This window comes from Polypterus senegalus, chromosome 2, assembly GCF_016835505.1.
Source record: "Polypterus senegalus isolate Bchr_013 chromosome 2, ASM1683550v1, whole genome shotgun sequence".
Taxonomy (NCBI): domain Eukaryota; kingdom Metazoa; phylum Chordata; class Cladistia; order Polypteriformes; family Polypteridae; genus Polypterus; species Polypterus senegalus.
The window spans coordinates 156688111-156708535 of record NC_053155.1 but is presented as its reverse complement, the minus strand read 5'-3'; positions in this window follow the sequence as shown (position 1 = coordinate 156708535).

Genomic DNA, 20425 nt, shown 5'->3' with positions numbered 1-20425 from the left:
CTTTTGAGCCCTTTTAATCAAACTGTTTAATGTATAATGTCGTTCCTGCAGCTAACATTAAAAACAACCCTGAAAATTGCTGCCAGTCACAGATGGATAGAATTCTAGTAACTGTCTTTATTTTTCCTTTAAGTAATGTATAAATGCAAAGTTTTACCTTAAGGACATGAATTAATCCCTCATGTTTTGCTTCCCAGCTTTTTTGGGGGTAGAGAAAGTGAAGTAAACATGAATGGCACAGCTCTAAACATGGAGATGGCATTTTTCACAAAAAAAAAAAAAAAATAAACAATCTTATTAAATATCTTTATCATTATGTTCTAATATAACTCAAACATTCTCCTTTTAATGAAAACAACAACATACAGCAAGCTTTAAATTAAGAATGATTTATAACAAAAATGATATGTCTGGTATTATTTTTACCTACTAATATGCTAGAACATGAACAAACAATTGAAATAAACCTTACATAGATCATATTTAAAGTTTTAATTATTCTTTAAAATATTCCTTCATTATTTATCTATACTAATAAAAGGCAAAGCCCTCACTGACTCACTCATCACTAATTCTCCAACTTCCTGTGTAGGTAGAAGGCTGAAATTTGGCAGGCTCATTCCTTACAGGTTACTTACAAAAGTTAAGCAGGTTTCATTTCGAAATTCTACGTGTAACGGTCATAACTGAATCCTATTTACGTACATGTATACGTCCATAGCCTGCAGCTCAGTCGCCGTGTGAGGTGGTGTTGCGTCCCCCATCCCCACGCCTCCCACGTAGTTGGCTGCCTGCCTATATTGCGTCCCCCATCCCCACGCCTCCCACGTAATTGGCTGCTTGCCCATATAAGGCCGTGCGTCGCTCCAGTCTCTTCATTCCCTTCCTTGCTTCGCCACAATATTTATGTCTCCCTGCTGATAACTGCAGCCTTTTTATTTAATCCACGGTTTCTCCGCTGTTTTATTGTTCGTTTATTACGATTATAGTTATTGTGTAGGTGTTTTAGACTTAGTTTACTGTTCAGGTACCCATTTCCTTTACGGTTCCAACCGTACCCCCATTAACATGTCTATTGAGGCGATCACCATCGATCAAAGAACTGTCACTTGCCGAGCGGTTTCCATGCCCGTAGATGCCGCCTGCCTTTTCCATTCTCTGTGTTACATACTGCACGGACATATCAGGCTCACTCTTGATATCCGGAGGAACATTGTGTCTTATGTATTGAATGACTGGGATAGGTTCAAGGTTTGGACTGATGGCGGTACAGGGGATAATTATACTACACTGGAGCACTATAAGAGTGAAATGCTTAAGCCCTTCACCTATGGTTCTGCATATGAGTTGATGGCTGCCACTGAATTGTTCGGTTGTCGCTTTCAAGTGTACCGAAATGGCCAAATATTTTACACCTTTAGAGAACCGCCAATGCCTCTTAAACATCTTAGATTCACAGGTGACGATTTGAGTAGTGGACACTTTGATGTTTATGAATGTTTCAACTCTCAAAAGCTGGATGCAAAGTTATCGATGAAACCGGTTGTTTGCTTACAACACTTGACAAATGCCGAATGTCACAACAACACAAGTCCTGCAAATAGTAACGTAATTAAAACAAACCATGAAACTCAAATCGATTATGACAGCAGCAATCCAAGCTGTGAGAAAACAGTAAAAAGGAAACGTGTCAGACGTTGTGGTACATTTTGTGATGCAGCTAGACGTAAACAGCTTTGTGATCCTGCCGCCAAATACTTGCAGAAAAATCCACAAGTTAATAGACACGCTGTCGCTAAATACTCAACAGGCAAATCCACAAGTTAATAGAGACGCTGCTGCTAAATACTCGCAGCTAATTCCACAAGTTAATACCGGGAATGCCTGTTAAAAATCTTAGATTCACGAGTACCGATTTGGGTAGTGAACACTTCGATGAATGAAACCTGTTATCTTTACAACGGTTGACAAACACAGAATGTAACTTGAACACAACACGTCCTTCAGATACGGACCTGATTGAAAGAAGTAATGATAATCAAATCATTTATGACAGCAACACTCATAACAGTGACAAAACAATTACATTGACAATCATGTTACGTTATTTTTAAAATGTTTCCTTTTCTTTTTCATAACTTCTTTAAAACACTACTTCTCTGCTGCAAAGCGTGGGTATTTTGCTAGTACCTAAAAAGGATAGTGTCAGTCAGTTTATTATTCTATTGTGTCTTAAAGATGCTAGACAAAATTATTTACAATGCTAATAAATGGCTTTTTAAAAACATGATTAAAGGGAAAAATTTATTTCAGAATAACACAATACAACTTTCTAATACAATGAAGAAAACGGAACCTGGAATTCACAAATCAATAGTTACTGGCAAAGAGAGCAGTAATAATATTTTGCATGAAAATTTCTGAAAGTTTGGCTTACTATAATATAGACTTGGTCTTTATGGAAAAAATGCCATAAAAAAGTTCAACCTTTTGAGCATCAACTGCAAAATATCATAACTTTAAACAACTTCAATTTGACTTTCATTTAGGCCTATCATTCTTCAATACCGAGTAAAGTGCATAACTAACTATAAAATGAGTTTGAATAAAATATGCATGAAAAATTTTACCCTCATTGTGCATATGTGGAGGCTTCAGGATCTTCTTCATTACAACTTAAAACTATGCTTTTCCATAAAAACTGGTCCGTCTGCTCTTAACTTCTGTGATATAGTTAAGATTATTCCAACTAAGAATACAACACATTTGATCCATAACCTATAAAATAAGCACACTTAAAGTCAGTACATATTTTGTTTTAAGAAACCATTTTCAAAAATATTTCAGTCAAATGTCTGTGTTTTATGTACTTACCAGTTCTTTAAAGCATGGGTAAGCCTCCCATATAATCTATAAATGACTGTGCATTAAATTCATAATCAAGGAGCTCGGTAACTACAAATTTATTTAGCTTTGGTTTCTTGTAAAGGTCCTGTAGTGTTTTGTAGTGCCTAACCTGTATTTAGTGGCTGTCAACTATTGTGTCAACACCTGCAAAAAGATATAAATGAACAATCAAATCAGTTGTGTTTTCTAAACAGTCTGAACTAAGATGGGATATGACCATCTCAATTGTGCACTTACCAGATGGTTCACATTCTTTCTCTGCTGTAACTTCTTGGGTACGGCAAGAAGGTGACACGTTAACAAGCGTCGCTGAAGCAATAGAATTTCCCGAAGATGCAGTGGAATCGGCCTCGCCTGAATTCTCAACTTCAGCATCATCAGGCTTGTCAGTGGTGATGCCGAGACATCTCTATTTATTTGAGGCATACAGCCCTGTCGCTTCTGAGGTGTGCAGATATTCTGTAGCCTTTTCAGGAATTGTTTAAACACAGGTTCCTGTAATGAGATTACACTCTTTTAAAAAGTGTGCAAGTGAATACAATGTGTGACTGCTCAGTCTAAATCCTATAAAAAGTAGTTACATACACTCACCCATGAATTTTGATCTTCAGCTGCACATAGCTTTGGATAATACTTGACTATATGTTTTGCCATTGAAGAAACATTATGTTTGGAGGTACTGTATATTTGTCTTCCTTTGTTGTTGTCCTCAGTATGGGCACTATGTTGGTTACTGTATTTCTAATTAATCTACAGCGCAGATCCTTTGAAAGAATACAATGCTGCTCTTTCCCTATGCGCTGCAGTGTTTTCTGACCTGCTCCAACTCACTGTTATTATGAAGTATGTATTCAGGGCTTGGCAGTTGAATGATTTTAGAGGGGCTGGCTCCTCTTAAAAGTTTTCTGGAACATCCTTGCTCACATGATTGAGGGTTAGGTGAAAGACTGGCATTTTTTAGAGTATTGCATTCAGAAGAGGAGGGAGATGTGCAGCTGTCTTGTAAGTTATCTTGCTGCACAGAAAACTGCAGCTCCTGTTAAAAAAAAAAATACAGGAAAAGGACATTGAAAATATTCACCAGTTATCAATAAACTGTTTATGAATTATGAAATTTGATGAAGCCTGACAAGTGGAAATATTTACTTTTATTTAACGTAAATGAAATTAGTAATCAAAGACCGCATTGCTCAAATATCTGTGCTTATATTTTCATTGTTAAAATTTTTAGGTAACTAAAAACAAGATAGTTGTCATCATCTTTACTTCCTGATAAAATACAGAAACGATATGTGTATTTTCACAATATGTTGTATTGAACTAAATAAGTGCTACATGAGTACTGTGAAATTCTTACTTCTATGTGCTAATTAACATGTAGCACGCTATCATTCTCTGGCGCCATGATAAAGTTTATCAAAACAATTGTAAATTAGTATAGACTGTGTATAAATGACAATAAATGTTTTTACACAAAGATTCATATGGTGAGGTGAACATGTTGGGGCAACAGCCTTGATAGCTGTGCTCAGGTGTGACATTTCAAACTGCTTTTATTGAATTATGGAAAATTTTAATTGAGAAGGACCAAGCCCAAGTTTCTACTCTTCAAATTTCCACATCTATAAATATATATTTATGTTGTCATCACTTTCATATCAAAAACATCCTCCTTTTCCCTATTATTTATATTTCTCCCCTGCTTGATCTCAAATATCATCAGGACATGGACACTTCTGACATAAGTTGCTACAGAAGACTTTAATCTCAACAAACAACAAAAGTGATAACTACATTGTTTGCTCAACAATATTTTTTAAAATAAATAAATAATGCTGACCTCTTGATGTACTGCTGGCCATGAGGTTTTCTTTGAAGGAAATGTTCAGACCTTCATGTGAAAGAGACCCTAGAAGATCTTCTGTAACATTTGCAACTTGAAAGCAACAGAAAAGACTAGTAATTCGTTCATATTTGGATGTCATCTGCACAATCACCAGCAGTCATTTCCAATTTCCATTGGGTTTTATGCTTTAAGTGCTAAATTTACAAATTTTTATAAGTTTAAGAATTTCTTGAAACATGGTACAAGTGTAAATCATAATACCTTTTTATAATTGTTTTATATTTTGTTTCCTTTCTGAACAAGTATATCATACTGAGGTTTTAGGCAAGTAGAGATATCCTACAGAGGCGCATTTACCATGTTGCCTGATCAAGGACATGATACATATGACTTACTAACTTAGTTTGTGAGTGTATAAAATTAGCAGGGCGTTAACATTTCACTCAGACTGGGGCCTTCACCTGTGCCATTAAAATAATAAAGAGCACTGTCTCACTCAGGGCTGACTCTAAAGTATAGGCGAAGCTGTACAAGTCGCTCCCAAACGTTCGATTTTTTTATATGTCGCGCTCATGTATGGTATTGATAACGAAGTTAAGGGGGGTCAGTGCTTCCATTGCAGTTTCAAGTGCAGCGATCTTTTTATATTCGAGCAATGAGCTTACAATTGTGGATACCTCAAAATCGATAATAATTTTAAAATACTGACCTCTAAATTTGTAAGTTTTTCTTTAAAGGTATCTCAAATAGAAGCAACTTGGGTCGTGTTCGCTTTTACTACCGGTGATAACATGAGGCGCGTGCAATGCAGTTAGAACATGGCACATTTTTAAAAGACACATTTCAATTTAATTGTAAGCAACCAGACATCTGTATCAGAACGTCTTTAACAACTTTTTAAATAAATCACTGTAACAAATAAATAAACGACATTTAACTAACGTTTATTTCATAATAACTCTCTGTATATATGAAATCTAACAATGATGGCGCTCGATAAAAAGAGTCCAGTACTGCTGTGCAGCTTCAAACCACTCATCAATGCCTAAAATGGCAAGAGAAGCGCTAAATGTACCAATATGTTCAAATGCAAGAACTGCGTGCAGTGGAAGTTATAATTCGGGTCAGTGTTTGCTGGATAAATTGCAAAGGTGAAAACCGGAAATGAAAAATGAAATATTTATAACATAAACACCCGCATTTATTTTTATAATTTGATGTAATGGTTACACGAAACTAGCTTGCCCCACTACTTCTGTTTTTTGTCGTAATGATTATAGGTATCAACGTGGACAGGTGAATTCTTGTGGATTCATAAAAACAGAATGCACTGCAGCAACAGTAACTGTCAATTAGAAACTTACCTTTTAATATTTCCAGTGTGACTTTGTCAAGTGAATCCATTGGTTTATATGCGTAAATATGTTACTTATCAGCTGCGAAGAGCAAAACAGTATTTTAGCTATCTATGTAACGTTGTTAATAACCTTACGGTGAGAACATTTCGAAATGTAGCATCTAATGCGCGGGAAAACTAACACAGGGAATGCGTTTACGCATTCTCAAAGAAAGGTATGTTCCATTACATGACAAAAAAGGGGTCAAAAACAGCGATGGATATTATATTTGGAAGAAAAAAAAATAACCTTATTTGAAAAAAAAAAACAAACAAAAACATTTGGACACTGCAAGGAAACTGTAATTATACCGTTAGCTTTTCATATACTCAGCATTGTCATTGACGTAAATAATTTTTTTTCCTAAAATAATGGAACGATCCTGTATATTACACCAAATAACGGCTACAGTCGCTCAGCACTAGTGCTTTTTGCTGTTTAAACACCAAAGATGATTTGGCGTTGTTTTATTTGCTGCTCATTTGTGGCTTTCAGTTTAAAACGACTTTTGAACTATATCAACACTACACATTATATTGTTTGGACTTTCAAGTTCATGATGCTGTGTCTTTGATAGAGGTGTTTTGTCATTTGATATTAAAATCTCTAACCTGGATAAATCCACCCATTTTGTTGATGCTATGAAGCTGGTTAACTTTAACTCCAGTGAGACTATATGACTGAAAAACAAAATATATATTCTTGTGAAGTACTACCATGGGGATATCATTGAACTATATAAAACTTTTAAAGATTCCTAAATTCTTGAACTTTTCTTTTTATGTTAATAAATTCCAGTAACACTGTTTGGATTAAACCATTTAATTGACACAGTGAAAAAACTCTTGCATCAAATAACCAGAAACATTTTTTATACAAGGGTCATTTATTTTAAAATGTGGAAACCATTTTGATTTGAAGAAAAATATTACCATTTGAATATAATAAAGTACTACCGTTTGCAGGGAATCCAGCTGTTAAATCATCCTAGTTACAGAGAAAGGACACTGAATTAGGCAAGTGTTAATCTGAAATGTCGTAGTTGTTAACAAAATCAAGGTTGTATTCTAAAACCTTTCTGGAATAAAAAGAGTTTAATTTAAGTCTCGGGTTGTGTCTTACTCATTTCTTAAAACAAGACAAACCTAGAAAGTTTTGGTTCTTGAAATAAGAATACATGTCCTGCTATGCTCATCGCTATAGTTGATAACAGGCTATTCTCTCACAGTTGTGCTTTTTTTAAGTCGAAATTGTCTTGGAATTACACTTTTATATCTAAGTCAGATAGCTTAAGACCAGTTATCTTGAATTGAGCAAATTAATCTAGCAAGTATCATTGCAACATGAGATATTTAATCTCTTGGGGCAAAATATTAGATATATTACCTAAAAATAAGAATTTTTTACTTGTTAAAAAAAAGTTTTACAGTGTATCGTGTATAAAAAAAGTATAGGAATTGTGAAAAAATTCAACCTCGAAAAAAACTATTCAATATAATGCACATGCTTTCAATAACTATTTTATTTTAATTTATACATCATCAGTTTAACAATAACATACAGTGCATCTGGAAAGTATTCACAGCGCATCACTTTTTCCACATTTTATGTTACAGCGTTATTCCAAAATGGATTAAATTCATTTTTTTCCTCAGAATTATACACAACAACAACAACAACAACATTTATTTATATAGCACATTTTCATACAAACAGTAGCTCAAAGTGCTTTAAAAAGAAATTTGCAATTAAACAGACTCATTTATTAAGATTTACAATTTGTAGGATTGTCATTATTCTGTAAAATTAAAGGGTAATAGAATCAGACAGAAATATATTAAGGTAAGGAGATTGTAATCAGTGTGTCACAGAGTCAAAAAGATCAAGATGAAAAGAAACTCTATGCACATCTCACTGGTCTTGGCTTCATTACATTACCTGTGTCCTAGAATCGATTTTAAAATGCTATTCATCGTATGTAAAGCTCAGAATAATTTTGCTTCTTCTCATATTTTGGAGGGCCTGTCCCTTTACACCACCAGACGTAATCTTAGATCCTTGAGCGCTGGTTTCTTTGTTATTTCAAGAGGTAAATATAAAAGAAGTGGTGAGTCAGTTTTGTTGTAGTATACCAAAAATATAACATTTTAATTGAAAGAGGGGACAACAATGAAGAGTTGGGGTACCAGCTTGGTCACCCCACATAATTGATTTTCCCAAAATGAGCAAAAAATACACAATTACTGCAGAGTTTTCTCTGAACATACACAGAACATCCCATAATGACAACGTGAAAAAAGTTTACTTGAGGTTTTTGCAAATTTATTAAAAATAAAAAAACTGAGAAATCACATGTACATAAGTATTCACTGCCTTGCCATGAAGCTCAAAATTGAGCTCAGGTGCATCCTGTTTCCCCTGATCATCCATGAGATGTTTCTGCAGTTTAAATTGGAGTCCACCTGTGGTAAGCACCTGTGTTGTGTGTAGAATGCTGTGGAAAAAAATGAATTTAATCAATTTTGGAATAAGGCTGTAACATAAAAAAATGTGTAAAAAGTGATGCGCTGTGAATTCTTTCCGGATGCACTGTATAAACACTGCAATTGCCATGTAAATATAAAGATGTAATAGGAATAATAAGCTGGTATGTCCCAGTTTTGTTTCTGCTAATACATTTAATTTTATGATTTTTGTTTTATTTCCTGCATCATTATCATAACTAGATAAATGTAGTTTTACCTATAGCAATTTATGGCAATTAGCAATTATGCTAATACTAGCACTTTTTCTTTTTTTAGGTAACTATAACTCTCTTTACTTCACACATAATCTAGGTAATGCATATGTAATCATGAAAAAATTCCACCACCATTTTCAGCCTCCCTAAGTGTGAAGATATCATTTTAATATAAAGTTTGATTATAAACGGAGATAAATGATTGTGTATTGATATTATCAGTTATAATGAGAAACAAAGAGATATGATATTTGAGAAATATTTCACAACTGGAACTGATGACCTTTTTCTCTATCTCAGTACAGTATATGAGAGTCAGCAGACTTTAAATATTCAATATTCAAAAATTCTTGGCCAACATATTTCAATGGCATAAAAACCTTTTTCAGGGCGATGAACACAATTTTAGTAGAATGTAAAGAAAAAATATATAATTTCCGAATAAAAAATGGAAAAAAGAAAAAGATCAATAAAAGCAAGTACAGTAGCAAAAGGAACTAAATTCCTGGTCATAAGAGGTAAATATGACCAAAATAACAATTTATAAAAGGGAAAATGGAAAGTGAAACAATAGCTAAAGAAAAGAGAAATACAGAAAAAGCTATAAAATGAAAATTGCTTAAACAAGCCTAAAGAGTTTTGAAAAATAGGGTGGAAGGTGGTATTGCTCTACCTAACTTTAAATTTCATTATTGGGTGGCAAATACATTAGCTATAAAAACTGGACATGGACACAAATAGATGAATATATACAGGCTTAGTCTGCAAAAGAAATAAAATCCTGCAGTACTTCTTTATATTCCTTGTTTTGTACCTCAATAAGTACAAGTAATCGCCAATATACTAACAACCCAATTGTGCTTCATTCATTCAGAGTATGGAACCAATGTAGGAAGTATTTTAAAATAGAGAAGCTTTTATCTGTGGCACCTCTGCATGTGAACCACCTTTTTCCACCCTCTCAAACGTATGCAGTTTTTAATGTCTAGAAAACATTTGGGATTAGATAACTTAGCGATCCATACATAGACAGCATATTGGCATCCTACAATTACACTCAAACAAAAATATTGATCAGTCTTGAGGACTCAGACAGCATCTCCCTAATATATAAAACATTTTACAGTCCCTCCCTTTCAAAGATGATTCAGAGTACAGTGGGAAAAGGATCTCTAAACATCTCAGAAAATGAGTGGAAGGTAGCAATGCATAGAATTCACTCGAGCTCCATATGTGCAAAGCATACAATTATTCAACTTATAATTATATACTGAGCATGTGTCTCATTTAAAATTGTCCAAATTGTTTCCAGGGCAGGATTCAACCTGCAAACATTGCAATCAAGTTTCAGCCTCATTGGGCCATATGTTTTGGGCATGCACCAAATCAACATCATTCTGGACCAAAATCTTTAAATGCCTTTCAGATAGCTTTGGTGTCACAATTCTTCCTAATCCATTAACAGCTGTGTTTGGGGTATTTCCAGATGGGCTTAAAGTGGAGAAGGACAAATAAACTGTGATTGCCTTTACTTCACTTTTAGCACATAGACTTATCTTGCTGAACTGGAAGAATCATAACTCACCACCAGTGGGTAACTGAAGTTATATACTATTTGAAATTGGAAAAAATCAAATTCTCACAATTCTCTGTATAAAACTTTTTGAAAACCTGGTAGGGATCTATTCAATAACATTTTAAAATAAGCGTTTAAATTGAGGAAGTAGATTCTCTCTCCTCTTTCTTATTCTACTTATTTTTATCCATTTATTAATTTATCTATTATTTTTACTAGTTTAAAGTTTTACTCTGCTGGCTTTGCTCTCTTTCTCATGGGCAGGGGTTGATTTGTTATTGTTAAACTTGACTTGTTTGCATGGAAAGTTAATTGATTTTAATAAAATAAATAAAATGCAAAAAAAGAAAAAAGAGTCTTGAAAAATAAACAGTAACAGAAGGACTATAACCAGGAATATGACTGTAATATATTAAAGTACAAAAGATGCGTCTCTCCGAAAGTATGCTAAGGATGTCTGGAAACGAAATTCAAAAGTAACAGAAAAAGTCATATTCATTTTGTAAATCCAGGTGTCTTCACTTCTAATGAAGAGATTATTAAAGTTGCTGTGTTAAGGGTGTAATTTAATTACTTCTAACACTGTGCATTTCAAATCTGAAGTGGAATGATGAGTCTTGATGAAATGCAGTGAAACTCAATGTTTCAGTGACTGTCTGGAAAATACTTTAATGTTTATCTTTTTAATGTCTAATAGTATTGAATGTTTTCACAATATACAGTAATTGATGGGCATAATAAAAGAATAAAACACTTTTATTGCTGTAATTGGATATGTTTGTTATATATAATACTTCTTCACACATGTTACTCCAACAGCTGAAGTGAGAGAAGAGAAATTGAACTGACACTGAGATTTTTTTAACAGTGTAATGATGTTGATAAAGTGTAAATAAATGAAATCCTTGATATTATTACCACAAGAAGAAGTGTAAAGGAGATGTTCAGAAAAAGTAGTATTCAAATTGAGTTCATTAATATTAAGAGCAATTTTAATAAAATCATGTTGATCAGAATAACAATTCTTACCCAGAAACACTGAGAAACAGGGAGGTTGGTTATCAGTGATCTAGGAGGGAAAGTAGAAAGTATTAAAATTGTTCAGTATAGAGAAATTTGAAGAGAGTTATAAAAAACATCTACTGTAATATCCAAGAAAGGAGCAGATTTTAAAATATTTATGCTAAATACTAGATGAGGGTCACATTTGATACTATATTCATCAAAAAGAAGTACTGAGTCAAATTCTCCAGTCCAAATTGAAAAACATAATCTATGTATTCTAACCATATAATAGTGTATTCAACAATATATTACCAGAAAAATAAATTAGTTTTTTTTTTTTCTCAAAATTAGATACATACAAACTTTCAATACTGGAACTAATGGCAACACCCATGGCTACACGGTTGTGGTGATGTTAAAAAAAACTTTTTCTAAATACAAAAAAATCAGTTACAAGCAATATGAGTGAATTGCCAAATTAAGTCTATGAAATCTGATTGGTAAGCATAAAAATAAAAATGTATCCAAAACAATACATTAAGCAGCATTTTGTCGGATCTTCTGTGTAATGATTCTATGTTTATCAGAGGCATGGCAACAGTGGTTATTTTATATACAACAACAAATCTGCAGGAACCAATCGCCCCATGTTAAGTACAGCATCAACACGCTACAATGTTACAATTGGAAACACTTACTTTGGGTGCGCCAGCCTCCATTGCAAGAGTGTTTGTAATGAGTGTCACTTTTTTAGTGCTTCAAATGTAATCAGAGCTAGTATCATAAATCCTGAAGAGGGTTTAGATATTGTGAAAGAATATATTTTCAATTTGTATGTGTCTCTTCAGAGACATTGTAGCTTCAATTACTTGTACAACAAATATCACTGAGCAAGTGAGCACAGCACCAGCACTGAGCATATCGAGCACAGCACCAACTGTAGTCATCGCTGCTCTTGTGAAAAGAATGGAGATAAACGTCATCAGCTCAGAGAGGGAGAGGCAAGTTCATTGTACCACGTGAACATCACTGACAGAATAAAACTGAATAAAAAAAAAAGAGCTAACTTTTACAAGTAGCCAAAGGTGGCCCGGGATTATATTTTATGTTTTTTAGTAGGCTTCAGGGATTCTAGTGTTAGGCTACAAATGGTATGCACTGTGTTAACTGGGCATTCAGAACTTTAAATTAGTAAATAAGTTCTGGATCAGCATTAATGTTATTAAAGATCTCTTTTTGTTAAATTAAAATATTGTGGCTTCATTTCTTCCATGATGTCTGGAAGTTAAAATTGGATTGACTGGGTTTGTATAGCTGTCTCTGACTCTGGCTTTGTTCAATCACTCTGGGCCCCACTGTAGTCAGTGTGTAGCCAAAATCAGCAGCATCAGTACAGCCATAGGTGAGTGGGTAATAGTGAGACAGAAGTCCAGTAATTCAAAATGTAGTCGTTCGGCAGTCCTGTCTCTTCCTATTACTCTGGTAAGAGATGCGTTTCATCTTTAAAGTTGATTACATCTTATTAGAGATTGACCGTGTGCAAGGAGAGGCTTTCAGCCCCAAATCTGAATTTCAACAGAGTGTAATATTCAAACATGTTTGGTTAATGGAAGACATAGTGGCTGCATTTGTTTTAGCCATGTCTGCAAAACTGTGATTTGGAAAGTTACATTAATTTCCTTACAAGTCATTTTTTGTTTTTTAAAATTACTTTTGTGCATATTCTTATTTACTTTTTTAAAGTTACAATATGCAGATTTTACTTACTTTTTATTACCATGTGCAACTTAAATTTGCATTGTATTTACTTTTTCATTTATTTAGATTTTTAAAGTTTACTTTGTTATTTTCTATCCAAATTGTATATTTACTGTGGTGTTTTAGTTATATAATCTGCTGTTTATAAAAAAAAGGAATCGTATTTATTTAATTATCCCTAATTACGCTAAAGTAATAGTTAAAACATTTTACCACTTTAGTCTCCTACTTCCTGAACTCTTAACAGCTTGTTGTTGTGGATGATATATAGGAAGATTTTATTGTCCTAGTGTCCTCCTCGATCTGGATTCTTTTTTTCACACCAAATCAAATTCGTCTCACAAATTCAGACCTACAGCACATGGCTGCATAATTGAAAATTGTGATTCAGTTGTGACACAGTGCACATATATAACACCCTAACTCTTTATCTGTTTTCTTTGTTTCATTTTACACTGTTTAAATCAATATAAACATTCTTAGCCTTTCACTTTTAACATTTGTAGCAACAAGTCAAATAATCTATACTAATAAAAGGAAAAGCCCTCACTGACTGACTGACTCATCACTAATTCTCCAACTTCCTGTGTAGGTAAAAGGCTGAAATTTAGCAGGCTCATTTCTTACAGCTTAGTTACAAAAGTTAAGTAGGTTTCATTTCGAAATTCTACGCCTAACGGTCATGACTGTCAACAACGTCCAACATGTTGAACATTCTTATTTATGGCCCCATCTTCAAGAAATTTGGTGGGCGGCTTCCCTGCACTAACCGAAACCAATGTACGTACTTATTTCGGTGGTATGACGCCACTGTCGGCCGCCATATTGAACTTTCCAACGGTCTTTGTTACTTATGGGCCCATCTTCAAGAAATTTGGTACGCAGGTTCCCAACGCTAACTGAATCCTACTTATGTACATATATACTGTACATCCATAGCCTGCAGCTTGGTCACCATGTGCAGCGGCGTTGGGTCTCCCATCCCAACGCCTCCCCCGTTGTTGGCTGCCTGCCTATATAAGTCCGTCCGTCGCTCCGGTCTCTACATTCACTTCCTTGCTTCTCCACGGGATTCACGTCTCCCTACTGATAACTACAGACTTTATATTTAATCCACGGCTTCTCCGCTGTTTTATTGTTCGTTTATTACGATTATAGTTATTGTGTAGGTATTTTAGACTTACTTTACATTGTTCAGGTACCCATTTCCTTTATCATTCTAACCGTACCCCCATTAACATGTCTATCGAGTTGATCACCATCGATCAAAGAACTGTCACTCACCGAGTGGTTTCCATGCCCAGAGATGGCACCTGCCTTTTCCATTCTTTTTGTTACATATTGCACAGCCATAGCAGGCTCACTCTTGATATCCGGAGGAACATTGTGTCTTATGTATTGAATGACTGGGACAGGTTCAAGGTGTGGACTGATGACGGTACAGGAGATAATTATACTACACAGGAGCACTATAAGAGTGAAATGCTTAAGCCCTTCACCTATGATTCTGCATGTGAGTTGATGGCTGCCGCTGAATTGTTCGGTTGTCGCATTCAAGTGTACCGAAATGGCCAAATATTTTACACCTTTCGACAACCGCCAATGCCTCTTAAACATCTTAGATTCACAGGTGACGATTTGAGTAGTGGACACTTTGATGTTTATGAATATTTAAACTCTCAAAAGCTGGATGTGAAGTTATCGATGAAACCGGCTGTATGCGTACAACGCTTGACAGATGCTGAATGTCACAACAACACAAGTCCTGCAAATACTAACATAATTGAAACAAACCATGAAACTCAAACCGATTATGACAGCAGCAATCCAAGCTGTGAGATTTCAGACAAGATTACTTTTCACATGGCCAACTGTACGTTGAATGCTCAAGAGTAAGCTCAGCACACAGCTTGGTCATATTACAACCGGAGGGCCGAACTGACAATGTGGTATACATAGAGATCCTTAACAAATAATTATTGGTATATTTTCCCTCAGTTTAAAAAGGTTTAATTTTCTTCTTAATAAAAATTTTAAGGCAGTACTTCGCCGCTGCGAAGCGCAGGTATTTTGTGTGAAAAACTATTTGCCCCCTTCCTGATTTCTTATTCTTTTGCATGTTTGTCACACAAAATGTTTCTGATAATCAAACACATTTAACCATTAGTCAAATATAACACAAGTAAACACAAAATGCAATTTTTAAATGATGGTTTTTATTATTTAGGGAGAAAAAATCCAAACCTACATGGCCCTGCGTGAAAAAGTAATTGCCCCCTGAACCTAATAACTGGTTGGGCCACCCTTAGCAGCAATAACTGCAATCAAGCGTTTGCGATAACTTGCAATGAGTCTTTTACAGCGCTCTGGAGGAATTTTGGCCCACTCATCTTTGCAGAATTGTTGTAATTCAGCTTTATTTGAGGGTTTTCTAGCATGAACCGCCTTTTTAAGGTCATGCCATAGCATCTCAATTGGATTCAGGTCAGGACTTTGACTAGGCCACTCCAAAGTCTTCATTTTGTTTTTCTTCAGCCATTCAGAGGTGGATTTGCTGGTGTGTTTTGGGCCATTGTCCTGTTGCAGCACCCAAGATCGCTTCAGCTTGAGTTGACGAACAGATGGCCGGACATTCTCCTTCAGGATTTTTTGGTAGACAGTAGAATTCATGGTTCCATCTATCATAGCAAGCCTTCCAGGTCCTGAAGCAGCAAAACAACCCCAGACCATCACACTACCACCACCATATTTTACTGTTGGTATGATGTTCTTTTCTGAAATGCTGTGTTCCTTTTACGCCAGATGTAACGGGACATTTGCCTTCCAAAAAGTTCAACTTTTGTCTCATCAGTCCACAGGGTATTTTTCCAAAAGTCTTGGCAATCATTGAGATGTTTCTTAGCAAAATTGAGACAAGCCCTAATGTTCTTTTTGCTTAACAGTGGTTTGCGTCTTGGAAGTCTGCCATGCAGGCCGTTTTTGCCCAGTCTCTTTCTTATGGTGGAGTCGTGAACACTGACCTTAATTGAGGCAAGTGAGGCCTGCAGTTCTTTAGACGTTGTCCTGGGGTCTTTTGTGACCTCTCGGATGAGTCGTCTCTGCGCTCTTGGGGTAATATTGGTCGGCCGGCCACTCCTAGGAAGGTTCACCACTGTTCCATGTTTTTGCCATTTGTGGATAATGGCTTTCACTATGGTTCGCTGGAGTCCCAAAGCTTTAGAAATGGCTTTATAACCTTTATCAGACTGATAGATCTCAATTACTTCTGTTCTCATTTGTTCCTGAATTTCTTTGGATCTTGGCATGATGTCTAGCTTTTGAGGTGCTTTTGGTCTACTTCTCTGTGTCAGGCAGCTCCTATTTAAGTGATTTCTTGATTGAAACAGGTGTGGCAGTAATCGGGCCTGGGGTGGCTACGGAAATTGAACTCGGGTGTGATACACCACAGTTAGGTTATTTTTTAACAATTACTTTTTCACACAGGGCCATGTAGGTTTGGATTTTTTTTCTCCCAAAATAATAAAAACCATCATTTAAAAACTGCATTTTGTGTTTACTTGTGTTATATTTGACTAATGGTTAAATGTGTTTGATGATCAGAAACATTTTGTGTGACAAACATGCAAAAGAATAAGAAATCAGGAAGGGGGAAAATAGTTTTTCACACCACTGTATATTGTAAGAGATCAGCCTCAGCACAGACAGACACAGACTCCAGATGTCTTCAAATCATGCACGCGCTATTTTGTGACAAACACAACAACACACAGTGACCAAATCACCACGCTATACTCATTCCTTATTCCTTCACTTCAGGCTGCCTCCACTCCTCCTCGTAGCTCCGTCCTCCTCCACCCGACTCCAAACCTTGAGTGGTGGCTGCAGGCTCCTCTTATAGCCCACCCGTGGCTTCATGTGGTAATTAGCCTAATTAGGCTGTACTTTTGTGTGTGGCTGTATCACAGCCCAAACGGGTTCGTTAAGTTGTTCCAGTACCACCCAGGGAGGCTGTTCTTTTGCACCCAGGGAAAGATAGTTTCCCTCTCCCAGTTCATCTTTCTTCCAGGCGTCCCAATGAGGCAAGATCCCTGGTCGTCTGCCACACTGTTCCTCCCCCAGCTGAAGCCCGTACGGCGAAGCAGCCCATCCTGAGATGGCTGTTCTTTGACATATCCCGGGTCACAGTTCCACCCTGAAAATAGAAACAAGACATGGGTGGGTAGACGTAACCTCAACGCCATCCCATGGCTTCTTCCTTATTCGTATACGGATAACGTCTCCACTTGTGACCTCAGTTTTGGCAGTTAAAGCACTGATGCTTCCCTTCACGTCCTGTGCCCTCCAGAAATGGAAACACAACTGGTATTTCTGCTCCACCTTGTCCCCAGCCAGACTTGGGGCTTCTCTCTGCACCCACAGAGAGCAGCTCTCACCTGCAGGTGGGTACACAGGCCCACACTGCAGCTTGTCAGGAGACCCGGTCCTCTTTTCACTCTGGGGTGCCCTGACAGTTTGGGTCTTCTTATGGAATAAAGAGAGACCTTGCGCCATCTGTGCCCCTGTGGACTTCAGCGAGGTTGCTGTCAGCCTGTGGAGCAGTGTGCTTTGGCAAGTGGCACTCACTGGCCGGCCCCTCGCACATACCTCCACCAGATCCGCTCCCACAGCATGATCAGCCATCCGCACTGCATCCACTGTAGGAGGCGTGGCTACTCTGTGACTGGAACGATACGATACCGGCACCCCTTCGCTCAGCACTCCTCTTTTATGGTAGAGGTCCCACTTACCTGTTCCACTGTGTGCCTCCGGCTGGAGAACCCAGCGTCACTCCGACACCTCCTTCCAGGGCGTGCACGCTTTTTCCTCCAGCGCCTCGATCACCTCCTGGAGAATGCTGAAAATCTGTAAGAATGACTGGACGGGCTCAAGGACCTCCTCCACCTCCCATACAGCCTCAGCACAGACAGACACTGACTCCAGGGGCCTCATGCATAAGGCCGTGCGTAGAATTCACAATAAAACATGGTGTACAGACAAAAGCAGAAATGTGCTTATGCATAAAAAAAATCCAGATGCATAAATCTGTCTGAACGCCAACTTCCATGTTCTTCCGCTACATAAATCCCAGTCAGCATGAAAGTAACGCACGTGCACGCACGAGCTGCCCCACCCCAGCTTCTCCCAGGATTATGCCTCTTTGAATATACAAATCAACATAAATAGCCCTTAAGCTCAACGTTCTGTGAAAAAGCAATGGCAAAAGCACGGGGGGAAATAGAAGAATTTCAGCGAATACCAAGTGGAGGAAAGGAAAAACGTACTATTTGTTGGTTTAAACAGTGGTATAAACAACAAAAGGAAGTTGATCGAGTGACATAAAGTGTCGGAGAAACTCGAAAGCTCAAGTTCACAAAGTCGCACAGTGCCCAAAATAAAAAAGTTGTCAGATATCAAAATCGCCATGGAAAGGCGAGTTGTAGCCCACCATCTGAATGTCATATGAAAGCTTATTAGGGTACAGAGAAAAAAAAAATAGGCACACAGTGGGGAAAAAAGCTTGAAATTTCCACTTTAATCACGTAGTTTATTTTGTCATTAAAGTAGAACATCATAAACTTCATCTTTAAATTGTTTAATTTACTAGTTTCTCAAATCCCATCGTAACTAAAGTAGCACATTAAATACTTTGTTTTGTATTTTATCTTCTATGTGCTCTATGTGTGTGAATCAGTAGGTGCTTCTTAAACAGGCTTTCTCTTCCTCCGAGAGGACACAGAAGCCATTACATTTGTGATATTACAGCCCTCTGAATAATTAAAACACTGAGATGTATACTTGATATCATTTTCATGATGATAGGAGTTAAAGCGTGTTATTAAACATGGGAACACGGTGGCGCAGTGATTGTACATGCCTCATGCATGATGCTTGCTGTGCCATGCGAGACCTTCGTGAATTAATTCATTGCAGCATTACTGTCTCTTTCAAACATACTAACCCCCAATTCCTGTCCTTACTTTTCAAAGGCTAAATACCCAATCGCCACACAATCAGCTCTGTAACAGATGTTAAGCCATCTGTAAGCTTAGAACGTCAATTCTTCATAACTTTTAAGGAACATTGAAATATCTTTGTAGTACATGTTTAATCACTCTATCCATCTATCCTTCCAGTGTCGCGCCAGCCTCAGCAAGAATACAGCGCGAGCCAGGAACAATCTGTGAACGGAGTGCCAGCTCCTCGCTAGTGCTGCGGCACCGTGTCCTCACATGTTTAATTATTAACAATATAGATTATTTAACTGAAGTTAAAGATTTATCTGCATAATATAATAAGCATATTTTGCTGCATTTCATCTTAAAAATGATATCGTCATCATATGTAAATATGCGCTTTATAAAGTGGCTCAGGTTGTGCAATATTATAACTGTATCTCAAGTTCACAGTGAGGTAATTGTACTTATAAGTACAAAGTGTTCTCCAAGGAGCAATTGATGGACTGATTGAGTGTTTATAGTTCTTGGGTTGAAACTGTCTCTGAACCCTGAGGAAAGGCGCTGATGTGTTTGCAGTATAGGAGCAGTTCAATAGACAGCATGGCTGAGGCAGCATGTGCTTGATGCTGTATACCGATAATTCTCTTTCCAGTCAGCTGTGATTCCCCACTCAGATACAGTGATATAAATACTCTGAGTGGTGCAGTGAGAGTAGAATGCAAAAAGATGATCCGCTGTGGCAAACCCTAATGGGAGCAGCTGAAAGAAGAATAAGGTGCAGTGAGAGTAACAACGCTAAAGCAGCAATGGTATTTAGACAAGTTTGACCATTCTGTGGACCATTACTGTATATTGTTACAGGTTAATTACAATCAGATGCATTAAACAAATAAATATTATGCGGTTAATTTCAGTGTATTTATAAAGCCGTGTTAGGGATGTGGATCTAAAGAAGAAAGGGAAATCACACTGGAACAGTAGCATTGCTTTGACGCTTGGTGCCGCCAGTTTGCAAAACCTAGCGGAGAACTTGCGTACGCCAGGGTTGGAGCTACCATGAAAATGTGCATGAATTATGACAAGTTTAGGTTTTATACATCATGATTTGATTGTGAAATTGTTCGTACGCAACATTTTTGTGCGTATGCACCATTTATACACGAGGGCCCAGATGTCTTAAAAACATGCACCCTTTATTTT